The following is a 12,717-nucleotide window of genomic DNA, read 5'->3' as shown; positions in this document are numbered from 1 at the left end:
TTTGCGGTTCAACCAGGGAGTTTCATGATGAATCTGTTTCGCTGAATTCTTTATCAGTCCTACTTTTATCTGCCCTACTTTCTTTGCTCAGCATTTATGGCTACTAATCTACTGTCTACAGATAACCATAGCTATGGCCACTGTATCTGAGCATGTGTGAAGGAAGGGGGTAGGAAATACCCACTCCATACAAGCACTGGATAACACTGAAAGAAGGCACTGCATAGATGTGATCTCTCTAAAGGACACTCAAAAACTAGGATCTAGCTGCTAATTTTTGACTAGTCTACCTCGAACAGTGGAAGATAATATATACTTGTGAATCTAGTCCTTCTTAAATCTCACAGGCAGTTTCACTTAATTTTGCAGAATTCTATAAAATGTGCAGAAAAAAGAATTAGCTAAAGTAAAGTTTGAAGACAGATACGATTTAAAACTTAGCACATGGCATACTAAGCACTAAGCACTAAGGAGCTACGTTCAATAATGAACTGCAAGAAATCAAAGTATCAGAACAATTAGAAATGATCCAGATTGACATTCCCAGAAGTACTGTTTTTCTATCAATAGAAGAATCAGTAGAAAGCAACTGCCTACCTCACAGTTCACCAAGCTATATTTCATCAGAAAAGACACCCCACCAAAATACTATTTTAATCCAACAATCAACAAAATAATTCATATCTCAAAGTCTACGATGCCTCTGACAGGCCGTGTAATAATGATTTCAAATCTACATGAAAGTTGTGATTTCATTGTTCAAAGAGATGGAGCACTAAGTCCCCTGTGCCCCTGTGCAGACCTCAACCTCTAGAGGTTGAGAACTGCTGCAAGTTTTGCACTTTTGCTCTCCTTCAGAAAAACGCTGTCTAAATAAAACAGCACATAAATGCAGCTTTAAACATTTTTCAACTTTTTTAAGACTTCAAATAAGAAATGTGCTTTTCCAGTCTGAACTTAAGTCCTGTTGCTTTAAAACTTCTCACTAAAAATCTATTCCAATGAGGTTGTTTTAAGAGTATCAAGAGTTTTGTTTTTACCTGGTAACCAGATGGCAACCCTGAGGTTTTGTTGTTATTTAGCAAGATTTTAGTTTTTGTTTTTAAAAGGTATGGCAGACATTTTATCCTGCTACTACTATATTTTAGCATATTTAATTGCCAAGTTCACAAGGAATGACCAACTGCTTTTCCCAAGCAGATGGTAGAAGTTGTTTTTAACACTGTAGTGAGACTTCTTTTCCAAAATGCTTGCACAGGTTTATGAAGTCTAATCTCTGCCCAACATACACACAAAAGATCAGCTCATGAGCATCTAGGCACTTGGGAGCCAAATATGCAAAATGCTGTGAACTCAGCTCAGATATCTGAACTGGGACAAACTGTTGTACCTAAAACTCTGTACATGTTCCATTGTCTATGGAACCAGGACGACAGTTTCAGTTCCTGGGAGACATGAGGTATTAGAGAACAGTGGTGCACATTTTTAACTATATTATTTACTATTTCCATAAATGTATCTTTTGTTATTAGTTTTAAACGTAAGTAGTTTACATCTATCCATCTCAGCAAGTCATACAACAACAACAGCAAAGACATTTTAAGTGAATTTTACTTTAAATCCCTACCTAAATGTATGTGCTCTGCAAAGTGAAGACACCTAAAACGATGAAAAAAGTGAAGAATTTACGTAAATTCTTTGCAGTTTAGCACAAGAGAAATATGAGAAAGCCTACCAGATGACATAAATCACAGCACACTCTGAAGTTTAAATCTGGACCTGAACCCAAACACTGCACCTTACCAATTAATTAATTAACTTCCAATTAATAACTGGAAAGTAATATTTTAGAACAAATTGAGTGGGGAAAAAAAGAAGGAAAGAAAGCAGTAGAACCACCCTTGCCAACTCACGTGTAGCATAGGAGTATGGCTAGGGACAAGACTTAGCACAACCTGTCTTGCCTTGACTCAATCTCAGAGCTCTGTCCCCCCAGCAAACAAGCTCTGGCCATCTCACCAAGGCATAAGGAGCCTTTGGCTGAGGCTACATCCCACAGGGTTCATGTGCTGAAAAAACACCGCTAGAAGCAGAGTGCCCTGAAAACAACCTCCTAAATCAACCCTTACCTTGCCGGGTCAGGTTCATACAATTTATAAGAGAAAGTATTAAAAGCAATTGTTTCAAATAAATATAACCCCACTCATAGAAGCCTTACAAAAGTGTCCATTGGCTGTTAATACATCACTCTTATTTTCTATGAGTCTGCAGCATTTTTGAGACTGTTGGTCCATGACTACTGCATCACACTTAGCAGGGCACTAAACTCTAACAGACAAATGCCCAGAGAAATTAACAAGAACTATAAAAAATACTGTCCAAATAACATGAATTCTTACCAACACATGAGCCATCTAATTAACAGGTCACTAATATTAACTGGGATCTTTGAGAACTGGAAAATGTTACCCATTTGTATAAAGTCTAATTCTTTATACAGTCACAAAAAGACAAAGAGAGAATAAATATAATGGATTAATGAATAATATGAGAGGATGAATAATATGCATTATGTTATGGGAACATAATGATATGCCATTAACTAGCTCACCTATTATCCTTCCTAAATTTCAATAATGTAGTTTTAAAAGAGTGAATAGGGCAAAAAGGAATGAAAGAAATATAACACTTATTTTTAAAATGTGCATACAGAGTATGGATGTATACTCCTTCACAATTTAATCTGATTAACAATGAGTAATAATTTTCTGCTCAGTGCTACTTGTGAAAGAAAAGGTTTTGTCTTATGTAAGATTTCCTATAAAATCTTTTTCAGACTCAAGATAGCTAGCAAGTTAGTTATTAGAGAGTCTGCATAATTTTACAACACAAAGTAGGGCTTATCACACATTTCACATCTAGTTGGTATTGTAAAGAAATTGTAGCTAGTCATTGCTGATTTTGACTGACTGGAACTAAACGTGATGGGAACAAAATGCATAGCCTTTTTCAAACGCCAGAATAAAGGACATTCTCATTAAAATGATTTGCTGATATGACTTAAAACAATGTATTTAATCTTCACCTTTTTATGTAAATATCCTTCAACTGAGAATTTTAAAAGTATAATTTAAAATAGATTTCATAAAGTATAATGAGATGCTCTGTCAGATAGGAAGACAAATTAAAAGTGCAATTCACACTGTTAGAGTAGCACTGCCACCATGAAGTTACTAATCTTTTGCACAGTGCTCACAGTAGAATGTACTCCAGTCTCTGTAGGGCACGTGATTATAGACTTGCAGGGAGAATGGGGTTTAAATTATTCATCAGTGTAGAGTTCTTTTTACAGAAAAATTAGTGTCCCACATAAATAGTAAAACTGCTAATTTCTGGCCCTTTGCAAATTAACTGCCTGGTAATATCATCAGTTATTACCAGGTAGTTTTACCAGCAGTTACAATAGCAATATGCTGTCAAACACAAATCTGTATACTAAAATAATGCTAAAGACAGAAGAGCTGTGCAGCCAATTAAGTGTTCAGAATTCATTAGGTCCTGTAAAAAGATAAACACCTATGGACAAGCTTGTCAGAAGGTCTGATGAATGTCAGATTATGGCCACAGCCTCTACATCAACAAAACAACACCATCTGAGCAGTGACAAGTCTTTATATTTGAGCATCCAAAGGGAACAGATATCAAAATAATTTGCCAGTAAAAGACTTGCACTCTTCAAAACTGTCAGGTATGAATTTCAAATGAAGTGGTATGTGCTTTCATCTGCCTGTTAACCACAGAATACTACAAGACCGTTATTTACAAAGTCAAACTACAGTGCCATCTAAATGGTATTATTAAATTTTGGTACATATGGTACCTCTAGTACCTCCGAGTCTCTACTCGGCTCTTGTGAGGCCCCATCTGGAGTACTGTGTCCAGGTGTGGAGCCCTCAGTACAAGAAAGACATGGAGATTTTGGAAAGGGTCCAGAGGAGGGCGACTAAGATGATCAGGGGGCTAGAGCACCTCCCCTATGAGGACAGGCTGAGGGAGTTGGGCTTGTTCAGCCTGGAGAAGAGAAGGCTGCGGGGCGACCTCATTGCAGCCTATCAATACCTGAAGGGAACCTACACCCAGGAGGGGAGTAAACTCTTCATAAGGGCTGACAATAGCAGGACTAGGGGAAATGGATCCAAGTTGAAGGAGGGAAGATTTAGGTTGGATGTTAGGGGGAAGTTCTTTACGAGGAGAGTGGTTAGGCCCTGGAACGGGCTGCCCAGGGAGGTTGTGGATGCCCCGTCCTTGGACGTGTTCAAGGCCAGGTTGGACGGGGTCCTGGGCAACCTGATCTAAATGTGTATGTTTGGTGGCCCTGCTAGGCAGGGGGGTTGGAACTACATGATCCTTGAGGTCCCTTCCAACCCGGGTGATTCTGTGATTCTGTGATTCTGTATCATTTGTGATACAGTGGCGACATCAACTTTTCAGCACAGAAGTATCAGAGGCTGGTTTCTTCAGTGTGGGAAGTGACACAGAATTTCAAAGGTATGAGATGGATTTCTGCAAGTAGTTCCTAGCATCGGTCACAAAGTCAAGCCTAATCTTTATCTCTGCAGCCTGAAAGGGAAACAAAAACATATATTGTGTTTAGACTCCAGTCTCCTATATATCTACACAGAAAAAAAAAAGGAAAAAAAAAAAAAAAAAAAGCTGGTACGATATGGAATTTTGGTCTGCTGTATCAGACTTCATTTCAAATTTCATTTCAGCTTTGGAGATGAACCAACAGTGCGCACAGGCAGCCAAAAGGGCCAACTGTGCCCTAGGGTGCACCAGGCCCAGCACTGTCAGCAGAACAACAGAACGGGCCGTCTGTCTCACTTTGCTCTGCACTGTGCAGCCTCCAGCACTGGGTGCAGTCTGGGACCACATTCAAACTAGGGCATAACACCATTAGAGAGCATCTACAAAGATGGAGAAGGATCTGGTGGGCAGGATGTGTGAGGAGCACTGAGGTCCCTAGATGTGCTCAGCCCAGAGCAGAGGAGCTGAGGGGAGGCCTGATGGTGACTGCAGCTGAGCTCTGCTCTGTGTGACAGCAACAGCACCCAAGGTCCTGTGTGGAGCTGGAGTTGGACTTGATGAACCTTGTGGGTCTCTTCCAACTCAGGCGATTCTATGATTTGATGCTTATATAGAATCATAGAATCATAGAATCATAGAATCACTAAGGTTGGAAAAGACCTAAAAGATCACCCAGTCCAACCGTTCACCTATTCCCAATAGCTCCTACTAAACCATGTCCCTCAACGCAACATCCAGTCTTTCCTTGAACACCCCCAGGGTCGGTGATTCCACCACCTCCCTGGGCAGTCCATTCCAGTGCCTGACCACCCTTTCTGAAAAGTAATACTTCCTCATGTCCAGCCTGAATTTCCCCTGGCGTAGCTTGAAACCATTCCCCCTGGTCCTATCACTAATGACACGAGAGAAGAGGCCGACCCCCAGCTCACTACAACCTCCCTTCAGGAAGTTATAGAGAGCATATCTATGATTCTATTCAGAGTGCCTATGATTCTATTCAGAGTGCTTAAATATGATATGGCAATAATCAGCTCTCAGAGGGCAAACTCCATTCTCATTTTACAGTAATATTCTTTTAGTACTACTGCAACAATGTGATGGAACCATAAATGGATATGGACCAGATCTGTGTCCTACCAGCAAATGTGAACACCTCAGTTAGCATTGATCATTCTCTCCAGAAAGGCCAAAAATACTACATCCAAAAAGCCTGAAGAACACAATCCATTAACTGCAGAAACTCAGGCAGATCTAGTCATACTCTTCCTCTGACATCTGAAGGACGTGTAGAGAATACACAGACAAACGAAGACTACATTTCTCACAGCTGTCAAGGGAGGCAGCCTCGCAAGTAACAGTTTCTTTTCATTTCCCGTAGTAATTATCACAAAAAAATGCTTAAGGAGATCTGCTTACAGGATCTGAAAATATCCTTCGGACAACAAAACATGCACTTCTAGAGAAAGCACTTGATTTGTCAGAAACCACTTTTCTTAATTGCTGCCTTTTTTACTTTGCAAAGATATTCAGCAAGTCATAACATATACTAAAAAAATGTGGTTTATTCCTCAAACATATTCATTAAACTAGTGAGCATCACCGATTTTACCTTGAGAAAGAAGAAAAATGCACTGCAGTATTCTTTGCAGTTTTCAGGCTAGATAGCAGTAAGGTTTTAAAAAACAGCTTATTTTGTTAGCCAGGAGGGGTTTGTTTACTAATATAAATGGTTCTTTTTTTTTGTTTCAATAACACTATTCAATTAAATAACCTTCCCTCTTATTCAGAGACAGAAGCAATGCAAAACAGCACTCATAAGGAACCTTGGCTCCTAGGTATTTTATCAGTGTGTAATATGAACAGATGTAGATGTAGTTTTTATTTCTCAGAATCACAGAATGGCTTAGGTTGGAAGGGACCTTGAAGATCATCAGCCTCCAACTCTCTGTCACGGACTGGTTGCCACCCTCCAGATCAGGCTGCTCAGGACTCCACCCAAACTGACCTTGAGCACCTTCAGAGATGAGGCATCCATTGCTTCTCTGGGCAGCCTGTGTCAGTGCCTCACTACCCTCTGAACAAAGAATTTTCTTCCTAACAGCTAACCTAAATTTCCTGTCTTTTAGTTTAAAGCCATTCCCCCTGTCCTATCACTATCACACATGTAAAGTCACTCCCCTTCCAGCTTATAAACTCCCTTAAGTACTGGAAGGCCACAATGAGGTCTCCCCAGAGCCTTCTCTTCTCCAAGCTAAACAAGCTCAATTCCCCCAACCTTTCTTGTTTAGAATCTGTAATTTAGATATCCTTCCAGAGTACCAGAGCTCTGAACATTGAGATACTTAAATATAGTTGGTTCTAAACACTCTTTCTGTTTCATGGCACATACTTCCAAACATGTGTCTCAGTGATTATTCTTATAATTTAAAAGTAACACAGTGAAAATCTTGTTCTCTGAAGCAGCACTGTAAAAAAAGATAATTGCCTTTAATGTAGTCTCACTTGTTTCTCTGGAACCTGCAATCCCAGTACCTGAGACAAACTGGACATTGTATGTAGTGGAGCAGCAGCCTAAATACAGCACCATGCCAATGCAGCTGGAGTGCTGTTACTCAAGTTAGTTCATTTTTATGGTTATGGTTACGGTTAGAGTAGGAATTTTTGCATTGCACAAAGGAGGCTTAAGGCCAAGTCCCCTGGTAACTTTGGAGAAAGTAGAAGCACTGAGGAAATTCCTTGCAGATAAAATACAGCTATCAGACTACAGACTTTTGACTTCTTTTGTTTCCTCAAAGGGAGAAGAGGCCTGGGTCTGGATAATAGCATTGTCCTTTCAGCATAATTACCCAACTTTGTCACTGCTTCACACATAATTAAGTATTAATATTACCCTATAAGTAAACAACATGTACATGATATCTCTGCAGTGTGCAAGAATGTATTGCCTTGTAGATAGCTGGAATAAAATTTTAAATGCTTGATGAACTTATATTATACTGCCAGATATTTTTGTTTAAAATAAATTTGTTTGTTCTTCAGTACAATGAGCCATAAAAAAAAAATCATTTGCACAATGCTAAAAACATTCATTATTGAATGGATTCTTACACAGTGAACAGATGTGACTAAATACCTAAATCAGCACAGAAAACAGCATGCTAGGCTCAAATCTCTGTTCTTTGGAAACATCATTACAAGTCTTCTAGTACTGTAGAACTGCCAAAGAGTGGCAATATATTATATGTACTTTGAATAAGTGATGATGATGGGGAGAAGGGCACAAGGCTGCTGAGAATTTGATCTTCCTTCACTTGTGATCTTTAAGATGACTTAAGATCTGCTTGATCTGATCACTGTCCTGTATTAGAAAATCATCAGCAAAAGGCAGAGGTTACAATGTCTCCTGCATACAGCAGTCAGCAGCATAGGGACTCTCTGAGTCTGATACTGCATGAAGATCACTGCAGATAATAACTACAAACGTTCTATTTTCCATATATTAGCTTCATCAGTCTCAGAAACCATCTCTGTGTTTGCCCTTCACAACATCCGACAGCAGTGGGTTTTAGAATTTACTTAGTAGCTGTAGGAAAGAAAGCACTTCTATTTCTCTGTCGTAAATTACTAAATTCAATTGGTGCTCCTTGGTTGTAGTGTGATAGAAAAGGGTGGTCATTTATGATTTCCTAGATATTTTCACATTTCTTTGCAGTTTCCTGTTTACTTAAACAAAGAGTCTTAATCTACTTTGTCCCTACTAACAGGGAATCTGTTCCATACTTGGTTAAATTTTCCATGCTCTTTCTAAGCGTTGCTGTATCTTTTTGCAATAGAATGAATGAGCCTTGCACGCAGAATACAAATAGGCTAATGCAATTTTGTGTGCAAAAGTGTAATTGCAGCTGGTTAAAGAAGTCTGAATGTTTCTTCTCAAAACCTCTATATTCCCAATATCTACTTTCTCTTTTGAATATTCAGCACTTACGTCACATTATGTTTGAAAATACCTGCTGTGATTCTAATCATGCTGAATGATAATAGTAATGGTACTTTCGTGATCATTATTCTGTATGTGTAGTTAGGACTATTTCTTCTGCATGCATCACTTGGTATTTACTGACAATGAATTTCACTTGCATTTTATTACCCTGTAACTCAGTATCATACCATTGGAGTCTCATCACAGACTCTTTTAAATACTAGCCATTATTTTGTCTGCAAACTCTGTCTGTACAGCACTCGACTCTTTTTCTGAATAATTTATAAGTTTGTGAAATTCCGATTTATTAATACATTGAATGACACAGACTCAGCACAGACTTCTGCAGAATTTTCTTTGTAACAATGCTCCATTGTAAGAAACCACTGATTTCTATCTAGCAATCTTCTAATAATCTGGCAATGTATGCATCTTTGTTGAAGGAACTTGTCATAAACTTTTGCAGTTCTAACTACAGTATATAATTTGGATCATCTTTACCCCATGCTTTCTGACAAAGAACTCTAGCACTTTTTCAGTCAACATTTTATGCCTACTGCGTGTATTTTATGCCTATTGCATGTGACCACTAATTCTACTCTTTATCATAACATTTACCAAATTGTTTAAAGCAAATGTTTTCTTGGTACAAAAAAATTGTTCTGGGACCCATTTTAAAATAGGAATCAAATTTTTACCTTCTTTTCATTTAAAATTATAGGTTGCATAATACTATTAGTAGCTCACCAATATTATACATAAGGTCCTTAGAATATCTAGATGAAAGTCATTAGAATCATAGAATCACAGAATTGCTCAGGTTGGAAAGGATCTTAAAGATCATCAAGTCCAACCATGACCTAGCCATACTACCCTAACTCTAACAACCCTTGTCTAAATCATGTCCCTGAGCACCACATCTGAATGGTTTTTAAACACATCCAGGGATGGTGACTCAATCACCTCCCTGGGGAGCCTATTCCAGTGCTTAACAACTCTTTCTGTAACAAAGTCACCTGTCACCAGTGAGAAGAGACCAGCCCCACTCTCCTGTAAGCAACTTTCAGATATTGGAAGAGAACAATAAGGTCTCCCCTCAGCCTCCTTTTCCCCAGACTGAACAACCCCAGTTCCTTCAGCAGCTCCTCGTAGGGCATATTCACCAAGCCCTTCACAAGATCATGGTGCTTTCTGACTATTCATTTTATTGGCTTTCTCCAAAACGTCTTTTATTAACACTTGAATTTGAGACAGTTCCTCAAATTTATCATCCATAAACAATGACTGTTTAGTAGGTATTTTCTTGACCTTCTTTGCAACAAACCTTCACTGCATACAATTAATTCAGATTTCCTGCACAATGGCCTCGTTATACATAATGATTTTGATTACTTACTTATCCAGATATTTCAGAGATTCGCTAGCAGAGGTCTTATTTCTGGTGTGGTTTTTGGTGTTTTTTGTTTGTTTTTTTTGTTTGGTTGTTTTTAGTTTTCTTTACAAAGATGTCCCTCAAAAGGATTTCATCTTGTTTTGTTTCAATTTTATACTTAATGCAAAGTTTACATTTATTTTCACTTTTCTAATTTGGACTTAACCTGCACACATATAATTTCTACCAGTTTCTCTCTCTTTGCTATTTAAAATTTTTTCAGTATCTTGAAAGTATTTTCCAATTACTTAGGTCTATAGTTTATCTAAATGTACCAAAGTTACCTTGAAGCATCTTTGTCCTTGCTACTGCTCTCTTCAGTGAGCTTCCTTGTATTTCATATTCTTCCTAATTCATTTTTTTTCATGTTAAAAAGTACAGTAGAACTTTTTATCTTTTTTAGATAACTCTCAGAAGCAACTGAAATCTCTAGACATTATTGTGTTTTCTGCTTTCACAAATTCAAGTGAAATTGTCAAGTTGCAACTTGATAGCTGGCAACAGGAAAAGCCCTTTTCATCCAGATTTCTTCAGCATTTGGAATTCACTGTCACTGTTTAGGATATGTGTTGATTAACATAGTATTACAAAACTTACCCTATTTAGGTACGTCAAGTCAGCCTACAGCAAATCTGTGATTTATTTTAATAAAGGTGCCTTATCTGACTTAGTCCTCTCACTGAACCACATAATAATTTCCTAACTTACTTTTGTTTACTTTCTACCGTAGAAATGAAAATTCACTCTGATTATCTTCTTTCTATTTTACTTCAGAGATGTCTTTTATGCTCATTTAAAACTAGCCATTTTCATTCCTCCATTTTGGGGGCTAGACTTCAAATTCATAGATAGAACTGAACTTGGAAGACGTTCGCAGGGTGACTGCGATACATCATTGTATTTCTAATTTCTCAAGAGATAGGTGCAAGATTATTAGCTATCCCAAAGAATAGAAACAAACATTAACTGGAAGATCATGATTATTTTCAAGTTAACTATATCAAATTAACTGCATGTGAGGGCCTTCTTAATCTAAAACATGAAGAATTTACTATAAAACAGTGTATTTCCACAAGATTATATATGTGTGTGTGTTATCACTTAGAATACACTCCAAGCATTTTTTCAGAAATACCTGTCATCAATGAAATTATTAATTTCCTTGGGTTGTAAATATTCAATGTCAGCTGTTTTTGCTTTTCTCTAAGGCTTTATGCAAAATAAACAGTGTTATTCACTTACTGTAACTCAACACTTGACTGTGACTACTTATTTGCCAAAAACAATGGCTGTGTGATCATCCCCTTTGTCCACTTCCCAATTCAAGTTATGCAATATTAAGTTATGTTTAATCTTTTAATTGAATGGGAAACTCCAGTGGAAAGCTCAATTACAACAGTAAGCTGGTCAAACTGCAACTAATCATAACATAAGCCACGTACAATAAGAAAGCGGTGGATAGATAAAATGGAGGTGTGTGTGTATACTGCAAACATTACATGTCACACCGCCTTCCAGAGGTTGAGATATCTTTTTTTCTCTATGCACTTCATTGGCTCTCACTCCCTAGTATGAGCTATTATCATGTCATACTTGGAGGAGAAATGTCTCCCTTTCAAGAATAAAACAGACAATACTGATTATACTGATTATGCTGTCAAGGTCAAGATAATTTTGTTGAGATATATAGACAGATAGAAAGATATCTAGCTGTTTTTTCAGTCCAGAAATACTGGCTCATTCTTAGTTGACAACTGAACACTGAACCAAAAGAAAATGTTCCAGTTTCTCTTCATGGTAACATGATATAACTAAAGGAGAAGAACCATATATGTCAGACCAAGCATTCATATAACTCAGTATCCTGTCTCTGGCAATGTGAATGATGATGCCTACAGAACAGGGTAAGAGAAAGCATGTAATGGTAATGCCATTATAAATTCTCTCTACCTACAGAAACCTTCTGCACAGGACTGGTCAAATGTCTCATTTTCAGATTGAAACTCTTCACAGATTAAATTAACATACCTTTAATTAGTCACATCATTCCTTTTCTTTAGCTTTTGCAATTCTCATATAGTATTTTATAGACTAGGACTCTAGAACTGTACAAATTATTAAGGACAAAGACAGACCAGGGATTTGCACAATGATGTAAAGATGTTGCAGACTGTTCCTTATTCCTTTCCAAGCAGTTCTCATTTTATGTGCCTTCTTTGAGTATAATTGAATCATTGGCTATTTCTAAACACAGGGCTGACTTTTTCATAGAATGATCTATTATAATTCTTCAGTTTCTTCCTTGAATGGAAATAAGTTATCCAAAGTCCATCATCATGTATGTAAAGTTAGCTTTTTCTCCCAGTGTGCATCATACATCTAACAACACTGAGTTTCATCTGGCACTTTATCACACAGTCCCTCTGTGTGATAATTTTATACAAGTCTCTTCCAAAGTCACAGTTAATTTCCACTCCATACACTGAATTTATATATGTATATATATTTATGCAGTAGCAAATGATATTGTTTGGCTTTATTATATGCTAATGACAATAGCAATTTTCAGTTAATCTCCTATTCTTAGACAAAAATCTTAGGTGAGTTAAATGTTTTCTGTTTGTTTCTATGATGGAGAACTAAAACAACTACTTGAAAGCAGATGAAGCAGGTGGCTGAATAACACTGGCCAACAGCTGAGCTATTGAGCTTATTTATG

General features: G+C 37.6%; 1 protein-coding gene across 1 annotated transcript in view; it reads right to left on the bottom strand.

Annotated features, from left to right (window-relative positions):
• The window catches only part of TAFA2 (TAFA chemokine like family member 2), a gene marked incomplete at its 3' end in the record, with an annotated part of 76,578 nt that extends 64,598 nt beyond the window's left edge, over positions 1-11,980 (bottom strand). Inside the window, exon 1 of the mRNA XM_079533264.1 lies at positions 11,949-11,980. The remainder of the gene's footprint in view (positions 1-11,948) is intronic.
• Between the last annotated feature and the right edge of the window lie 737 nt (positions 11,981-12,717).

This window comes from Tetrao urogallus, assembly GCF_951394365.1.
Source record: "Tetrao urogallus genome assembly, chromosome: 1".
NCBI classification, from domain to species: domain Eukaryota; kingdom Metazoa; phylum Chordata; class Aves; order Galliformes; family Phasianidae; genus Tetrao; species Tetrao urogallus.
The sequence above is the reverse complement of the archived record's forward strand: the minus strand, read 5'-3'. Positions and strand labels throughout refer to the sequence as shown.